This window comes from Dermacentor andersoni, chromosome 6, assembly GCF_023375885.2.
Source record: "Dermacentor andersoni chromosome 6, qqDerAnde1_hic_scaffold, whole genome shotgun sequence".
Classification (NCBI taxonomy): domain Eukaryota; kingdom Metazoa; phylum Arthropoda; class Arachnida; order Ixodida; family Ixodidae; genus Dermacentor; species Dermacentor andersoni.
The window spans coordinates 59631647-59641284 of record NC_092819.1 but is presented as its reverse complement, the minus strand read 5'-3'; the positions used below and the strand labels follow the sequence as shown (position 1 = coordinate 59641284).

At 44.0% G+C, this 9638-nt stretch overlaps 1 long non-coding RNA gene across 1 annotated transcript in view; it reads right to left on the bottom strand.

Annotated features, from left to right (window-relative positions):
• Positions 1-282: 282 nt before the first annotated feature.
• The window catches only part of LOC140218745 (uncharacterized), a 29479-nt gene continuing 20123 nt past the window's right edge, over positions 283-9638 (bottom strand). Inside the window, exon 3 of the long non-coding RNA XR_011894919.1 lies at positions 283-1093. This is a non-coding gene — a long non-coding RNA (uncharacterized lncRNA). The remainder of the gene's footprint in view (positions 1094-9638) is intronic.

Genomic DNA, 9638 nt, shown 5'->3' with positions numbered 1-9638 from the left:
CGCCTTCCGCCCTCTCCCCTTTAGCAGAAGCCTACATATACGTATTGTGCCGAGGAAAGCCTATGTCGCCTTGATAAAGACGAACCCACTTGTCAAAACGTTGGCTCCCGCTTTTACCTGGTTCTAGTTTTGCTCATCGTCTTGAATTTCCATCTCCCGCCTTCCCCGTGTTTTCGTCAGAAGCCAATAGAACATTAGATTATCAAGAATCCAAGCAATGTCATTTCATAAAGATTCTGAGAAACTATATATTCATGTATGCGAGAATAGCAGAGGGAGTACTGTTGCAGTCTTTATGCAATTATGGCGCGGGTCATCCTTCATCAGAAGACCGAACGTTGTTGCTTGATCTTCCAGGGAACAAGCGGCGACCCTCCTCAGTTCCAGATCATCTCGCACGTTATGTCGTTTCCATAATCATTACCGCTTCACACGCCTTTTTCGGCGGCACTCTGCACTTTAAATTCGTCTGATTTGCCACACACTGTTGAAATATGGGACCTTTTACCCCATCTCGCTGTTTGTATTTGGGAACATGAGAAGAGATCAATTAGCGTCAATTTTTTAATAACAGATTGCGGCGATCGTTCCCTATTTCTTCTCTTTATTTTTGTCTCCTTAAGTGTTGCATAACGTTGCGCCCTGTTTTAATTTTCTTTTTGTTCCTGATAACTACTACTTGCGGCACCTTTGCTTGTTTGTTCTGTTTTATTTTTTTTATAAATGTGTTTTTTGTTGCGTTAACTACTGTATAAGGTTGCGTTTCTTTCTTTTGTAAATACCGTGTGTCCATATAGGTGAGTAAGTAGGTAAACAAATAAATAAGTAAATAAATAAATAAATAAACTAATCTGAAACATTTGAAATTTATTATCTAAACTAGTATCAGTTTCTTGTACCGCAGGCAGTTATCGTAATCAGCGGGCACCTTAAAATGATCATTAATATAAGTTTCGAGATATTGAACGTCCATAAGTGAACCGTATGATCCCTTGAGGGTTGTCATGCAGCGGAGCTTGTCGTATAACACTTCGATTCCGGTCACGCCAATGTGGAACTTTAAATCGAGGTAGGCCTTCTTGAGGTTACATATCTGTAAGGGAGAGAGAAAGGCACTTAACCAAGATATACTAATTCCCAATGGCAGATTGCACATCATTTTGTCTTTTAAACGGTGATAAAATGTGAACTGTGAAAGTTTGTATCAAACAATTTGCTTTCCCTCCCGCATCTTTCATTCTTGCGTGACCATCATTCCATGGCAATATTTCATAACGCAATTCTAAATATCATCTCTTAAAACTATGAACCAAATCATTTCCTGATGCGTTCTGGTCACTAAGTCGACCAACGCGGCAAATATTCGCTAAATAGCCCACCCCCCCATCCTCTTACGTCAAAGAAAAGTTATTTAAAATTGATTTTCCTTGTTGTATGAAACAATCCGCCAAAACTTTTAAAGAGCACCAATGGACAACAGACAGCCAACAAAACAATAAAAGTCGTATTAAATTCCTTGCTCCAAGCTCGTCTCTTCTGTCAGTCATATAGGAGTAGACAAGACAGGCGTACTACACACGTCTTTTCAATGCGGATTAAAGGATAAGATGTGAGAAATCGACAATCCCATGTGCTATTTCCCACTAGCTTTATTCAAAAGCAACGTGATATATACATGCCTATACAGATATTAGTTTTTTACAGAAGGAACTAAAACAATTATGATAAATTATAGCTGCAAACACAATATATATATATATATATATATATATATATATATATATATATATATATATATATATATATATACATATATACACAAAATGCACAAGGACAAAATATTTTCCGTGCTCACGAAATAGTACTTGTTTTCGAGATAGGGGGATATATGTTCATATTCATATAAGACGGACCTCATTCAAGGGAAAGAAACAACGGAAAGGTCTGGTGTGGACGAGGTGAACACAATGCAAACTTTCAAAGGCAGCACTTTAATATATCATGCACATATTTGAAAACTGGAACCTGAAACGGTAGACTTTGTTCCTCTGTTTCAGACTGACAACCCAGTTGCTGGCCCAGCTGTTTATTCTATAAAAGCCAGTCATTATTATATCACGCACCCTAATACATTGCCGGCATATGAACCATGTCACAGTACCCACTTACTGCGCGAAAGAAACTAAAATAGAACAACACAAATATTGCAGTTTTGCCACAAGGGGGAAATAATGAATGCGATAGCAACATTTAAGATTGTTTTACGAAGACAGGCTCGTAGCTGGAACGACAGCTTGCATTGCAGTTAATATTAGTTGACAACACGCGTGATGTTGCGTGTGGACATAGGAACAGAGATAACTCGATGACCGCCAGCAGCTTCGCTTAGAACTACAGGGTTTTGTCCGAGTGGTCACTTTGCAATGACCTCGCGTTTCCGTACTCCGGCACGATGTGTGCGGTCACTTCGCGCTTTATAACTGCAGGTTTGTGCCGACGTTGTCGCTTAGCTTTGGCCTCCTGTTCCCTCAGCGCCTCGTCTCAGCGCCTCTGGCGTTCAGTTCCATCCTGCGACGCGTACGCATCGGCACAGTGTTTCGGCATCACTGCGATTAGCCTTTCACTAGAGCTTATAGACTGGTGTACTGACAAAACCTGGGGGTATGTTGGCGCGATGTCGGGGACGCTATGTTTCGCTGGGTAACCACGCACCGGTAGGTATTAATGTGAAAGCATTATATGCCCATTACGCGAAAATTCATCATAGTCGGCGGCATGACCGAACCATGGTACCAAAGATGGCCGGCGGTGCACAGAGTGAAAACACGTCGAAAATTCTTCGGATTGAAGTCAAATTTCTCAGGGAGGTCTTGTAAACGAAGTAAATTAATAGCTTAGAAAAGATAATTTTGCATATATTAGGTCTGACTGGGGAATCCAGCCCTAGCTTCCGGGGTGCGAGAAGAGCACACTTCCCCGACGCCACGGCGGCTCCACGGTTCTGGTTGACTGAATTCGACACGTGAGGGCGCAGCCAATAGGGAGCAGGTGGCGCCGCGCACGTCATGAGTGTCTGAACTGAGTGTACGAAGAAACTGAACCATTCATATGGTCGTGGATTAGCCACAGAAGCTGTCGATCGCAGACCCAGCAACTATGGCCAAACTACGCGTCCTGAAATATCTTCTTGAATTCGGCATTCGGCCTGGAGAAACTCGGAGGTGGCGACTCACGCTTCTGCCGCTTGGACGAACGCTCAGGGGACCTAGCCTGACGCTTACGAGCAGCCTACAGGGGGGCGATCTTCATAGGTAGCTTGCGCTCTGCGCCCACGATTAAACTCTGGCATCTGCTCTCGCTGACGTTCTTCGGAGGCATAGTAACTGACCACATTCCCCGCTTTCGCATGGACACATCGTCGCTTATCGTCGCATCTCTGCTGTCGACGCCTCTCCTCGTACTCTGCTTGTTCTTCGGCCGCGGCAACAATGCCCGGTCTTCCCACTTTTCCGATTTTTCATTGACTTGCAACTGTTGCAAAGGTTTACCTCTGCAATGCACAATAAGTTTCTAGCACGCCACTGCGGATACCGCGGTGCACACTTCAGTGTTCTCCCGCCACAACTTCCGCGCCGTTGCATTGAGGGCTGAAGACAACAGCAGACGCAGCCGGCAGCAACGGCGGCCAGCACGGGTGCACTCGACGCAAGTGTGGCGCGTGGTGAACTCCCGTACCCTTCCTTTCTTCTCTGCCGTACTATTATTCGCTCTCCCCTACTCGGCGCTCGCGCCGCTGTTTCTTTTTTTCTTTTTTTTTTTTTGTTCCCTTAACGGACGTTAGCCATCATAGATACTCCCTTACGAGGCCACGTATACGGCTCATTCATACAGATCCGTAAGGTAAACTGCTTCACTTGGAAATCACAAATGCACTTGTGCCCTTACGTCCATTGAATGCGAAAGCATTCTGACTTCCACGCGATAGTTTTCGTTTGGTCTATTTGAAGGGTGGACCATGTCAGTTTTGGAATTGGGCCAGGTCTGCTTTGAATGTGGGTCCATTCAATTTTCAAATTGGGTAAAGTGCAATTTGGTGGTGGGCTACCCAATTTTGGGGGTGCGCTAAGTAAATACTTGGAGCGGGCCAGGGAGGCTTCGAGCGTGGGTCAAATGAATTTTCGAACTGGGCAAAGTCAATTGTTTGGGTGTGGGCCCAGCGTCCGTCCGATGCCGTGGATGTTCAACGTGAGATCTCGCAGTGTGAGCCGCAGCAGATCCAACGCGGGCAACGCGAAGTCAGATCACGTGGGTTTTCGTGCCATCGAATGTTAACGCCGGACACTCGCCGGATTCTCCGCTTCATGGGGCATATAGCGCTTTCGCATTCAAATAATAAAAGCTTGTTAGGCTCCAGCATTCAAATGGGGACCCCTTACCAGCCGAGCTGCTTAGGCTGCATAAATTATGAGATCACAGATTTGTTTCATACTCCACCGCAGTAAGCCGACACCAGCGCCGCCACGGTCACCTCACCTATACCATCCATCGCCGCAACCCCTGCTGAAGCCGCGCCGGCACCTCCAGCGTTCGTGACATTATGGCCACAGAGGCGTAGGCCAGGTGCACAGGCGCTATCGCGACAGTCTTCCCCTTCGCTCTTTCTCCCTCTCCCCTAGCCGTCCCTATTGCTGCAGCGCCGTCGCGACACTCCTTTCTCGTACCCTTACCCGTTTCCATTCTTGTCCACGTGCCGTGTCCCCGATGCGGATGCAAGCCGCCCAGGGTACTGCCCCTGGGAAGGAATGCGGGGGATTCACGCGAAGGTTACAGCTAAACAGCTTCGTAGTAAAAAAGCATGAAGGTCCAATTGAATGCCGTGAGCGCAACTTCCAGTTACAAACTCCTCGCGGGCAAGCGAGCGCTTTGAAACGTTCGGCACGTTTTAAGTGCATAATCATTTTTTTTTTTGCCTACCCAGCAAAAAAACCGGGCCATCGCGTAAGACGAAGCGCTACAAAGAAATTGATGCACAAAGCAAAATAAGTTCGAAAGGAAGGACGTTGGCGAGTTTCGAAGGTACTATCTGATTCATTCATTGACTGATTTATTTGCTTCGTCACAGTACAGTGTAACAGGAGGTGGCGAGGAAAGCCGTTCAAATGACGGCTTGAGAGATCCTCCGCCCCCTTTGTGAACAATGGCAGCAGCTGAAGGACGTCACATTATCACAGCACTTTTTCTTTTAAGTGAGACATTATTTTACGTGAAGATCAAGGCATAAAGTAAAACTGAAAACAAAGTTTATACGTAGCTTATACAACGAAGAAAACTGCTGCAATCATCTGCACTTTAATAAATTGCTACATAGTTTATACAACAAAAAGATCCGCTAATTCTGCGACACTTAAATGAGACACATCTATACCTTTGATAGTGTAATTATTTAGAATTCGCGGAAGAGTACATCAAAGCATCTGAAAGCCATAATTAGTATGAAAGTGAGGAACGTTCCATATTTCTCTATTTCTTGTTTGATAGGCCTTTTCCTTAAAGCAAAGATTCGCCATCTCCATGAACGAAAAGTTTGAGCGTTCTGAGGACTGGGAGGTCAATCCCACCATTCGTAACCAGTTGTCAAGATTGGAGTCGGGAATGAATTAGATGGTAGCTGGCCCACGCCGTCGTCCAACTTATCCACGCTGAGGACGTTGTTGAAGGGAAGGACTGCTTCTCATGGAGAACGAGGAATATGGGTTTATTTACAGTATCTACATAAGGACGTTGCAGTTCATCAGTCTAGCATGACTGCGAGAGAAAGTACACTGAGCAGCCGCGCAACAGCGGTTAATAAACACTCGGTCCTCCCTCGATCCCTAGGTGAGGGAAACGTTCGATCAGTAGACGTAGACGAGCCGCCTTTAAGCGGGAGGGCTTCCGCACCGGTTTCACTGACTCCACCGAGGGCAGACGGACTTCGCAGAACTCGGGGCTTCCGTCAGGAGCGGTGCATGGGAAGGGGCCTCCGAAGACGTTCCCTCGGGACCTCCCTTGGTCACGACAGACCGGGTCGGCGGTCGCGTGTTCAGTCACAAAGCCTGCTTCGTCGAACTCATCTCGGCAATCCCGCGATGCAGAGTGGCGGACGCGGCGCATTGTCCTTCGCCCACAGTAGACTTAGTGACGCTAGAGGGTTCCGGTGGCTTTCCCGGAAAAGTCGACGCCGCTCTCGCACCTGGCTGGCAATACTTGCACCTCAGCGGGCCGTTCTTAACGTCGTTTGCAGCTAAGACTGTACTCTTATAGTAGTCTGTATTGATATAGGTCATTTTCACTTTCATTATCCTATATTTTTTAAATAGTGGGTCGCTAGGTGCCAGAACTATAGCTTTGTCTATCAGCCTCAGTATTTTCTTCTGTATTCTCAGTAATTTTGTTAAGTTTGTTTTTGTAGTTGTTCCCAAAACCAAATAGCAGTAGTTAAGATAAAAACTAAACAACGATTTGTATATCAATAACCTGACCGAGTTGGGGATACGGTACCGGATGCGGCTTAATATTCCAGTTATTCGAATTAGCTTTATTTGAATATTATTGACGTGGTCATCCCATTGCAAAGAACTGGAGAAATGTACACCAAGTACTTTCGCTGACTTCACTATTTCTATATCTGAACCTCTAAATATTGTGGAAAGTCACTTGATGACCTTTCGAATTGAAATGCTATGGCTTTTGTTTTAGTTGCATTTATTTTTAACTTATTGTTTTTGTCTAACTTCTGTAAGACGTCATTAGCTTTACTAGAAAGAATAAGATCTGATGCTGAGGTGACAAATATACTCGTGGCATCTGTATAGATAATAAACTTAATGTATGGGGAGATATGGACTATGTCATTAATATATAAAGTGGAGAATAAAGGACCAAGAATGCTCCCCTATGGTACACGTGAAATTATCTTCTTCTTATCTGATACGAAGTCATTTATAGAAACAAATTGACATCTATGTGCCAGATAGCTTTTAAGTAACGCGAGTGGGAGCCCACGAATGCCATAATGGTACAATTTTTCAAATAAAATGCTGTGGTGAATGTAGTCAAATGCTTGTGTGAAATCAACAAAAATTCTGACTACATTATTTTTTTTGTTCAATCTTCTGTAGGATGTATTCTTCTTGATCCAGTAGGGCGAGTTCTGTAAACTTATGTTTTTGGAAGCCATATTGTGATTTTGTCAGGACATATTTGGTGCAAGAAAGAACAGGATAAGCGACTAAAAATAAATTTTTCGATACCTTTAGAAAATCAGATGCTCAGATGCCGATACACGCTCAGATGCTCAGGCTCAGATGCCGATACACACTGAACTAAACCAGCTTTTTTTCTTTAATGCCACATTGAACAGGACAAACACCGTATAAAAACATTCGGGGAGCCAGTCCCTAAGAACTGGCCTTATTGTACGAGCCTGTTAATATTCACGCATGTTTACCGATGCTTCAACCCTAGGGAGCCATTCGGGCTCTGAGGTTTGAAAGTGGTACACAGCTAAAATTCTGCTGATGCTTTCTTTGAAATACAGCCGTATCGGTTTCGTGTCTATGTCAGCGTCCCTTATTGCCATCTTAGATCGCCAAATGCTATGGAGGCTTAAGAGCATAATGAGCTGGAATGAAATACCATTCTCATTTTTCACTGTCAACAATCCTATGGCGAAAGCGTGCACAGATAGATCTTTTTTGAGGGTATGTTGTAAGATATCCCAGAAGAATAATGATTCCCAACAATCCAGAAATACATGCTCGATCGTTTCTTGCTTCCGACAAATGAAAGAGTGAATCCCCAAAAGTACAAAAATTCCCTTTTCATCCAGATACGTCTTAACATCTAACGTGTGTGTGTGCAATTTGAACACAAATGTTATAACCCCTCCAGGTACATTCATACTTTTAACTCGTTTAAGAACATTTGCCCATGGTCCGGCACTAGAGTGTGATCTATACTGAGGAACGGGAAAGACCATATCACTTAGATCATTATATAATTTTTTCCGCGACACAGTCCACATGTAGTCCAATGAAAAACGAGTCTGCAGGAAAGTACACGACAGGTAGACCTCTTATGGTATCCGCTGAGGCCTCCTGGCATATGTTCCGACGCGACTACTAAATTAGGCAATGCTCTTCCCAGTCAATCTAACAGTCCGTAGAAACGGGTCTGATACATCTCGAAAAAACATGAATGTGTTCACTAGCTGTCGTATGTAGAGGTACGACAAACTCAATCCTTCACAGCACACACGACGAAATAGGTTGGTTCGCCGCGTGCGCTCCCACGCAGGTGCCAAAATGAAAACCGTAGAAACTCTATGCATCTTTTGCTCATTCACACGTGAACAGTTAATTACTTGCATTATATACCACAAGTTTCCTATTAAAACAAATTACACGTCGTTGCTGTCGCAAAAATTTAGCAATAAAAGCACTTGAGGTTGTCGGTTTTCGCACGCATTTAAGCTATTTTGCGCTACCACAACGTTCGCTATCTTTATAATTTTTGAACGGCACTCCCAAATAGCTTGCCGGAGTGGTATCCCACCTTAAATTACACAAAATATTTGGGGACGATCGCCGGCACCCATGAAACAATCCCAAACACTTTCCCCGGTTGATTGCACTGCCACTAATCTCACAGAAAGTTTTCACAATTTTTACAGCAATAATGATGCTTTCATGATCAGCACAAAAAAGTGCTATGTCGTCTGCGTGTTCAAGCAGATATACTTCTGGTGCATGGATATGAATAACTCGTATGGTGGTGCTATTGATTGTGCTCAAACAAAAGGATTCAATGCACATGGAACAAAGCAATGGCGACAGAGGATAACCATGGCGTACCGAGCGTTCCGCTTTGATGCGCACGTCTACAACCTTATTTACTATCAAACGCGTCAAGCAGCCTCTGTTTGTCATGGCTGCACCCTCTCTTAGAACGGATCCTACGTTCACGTGTTATAATATAGCCAACAGTATGTCGTGAGGTACTCTATCAAACACTTTTTCGAGATCTAGCAGTAGCATTTGAATGCTATCAGAATTAGCATCACAACACTCCAGAACGGATCAAGCTTTATGTATATTTGCAACTACTGACCGACCTTTTATGCCACAAGTTTGATGTTCACCGACTAATTCTTCAATTACAGTTTGCAGCCCCTACAAAATAGTCATGAAAATTCTTTCTATGTTTGTGAGTGATATCGGCCTATGCGAGTTAACTTGGGTAAGCATATTGTTACCTTTAGCCTTAGGTATAAGAACAGTGTGTGACGTAAAAAATGATGGCGGAAGGACCAACATATCGAAAGCCTCGTTAAAGAGTAAAACTAATATCCTTTACAACCTTAGAATGAAGCTGTCAGCCAATCAGGGCCCGAAGACTTCCCAGAATTGAGGACACCAATAGCTTTCTATTAGATCGGCATTTCCAAATTTTCTTTTGTTTCATCGCTCACTCGTGGTGTAAGAGAGAGAAAATTATTTTTGAAGGCGTCTACGTCGACTTCATTAAACAAATATAAGGAACTGTAGTATTCATAAAGCGCAAAAGGATGCCTTCCTTTTCTGTGAGAACAGCGTTTT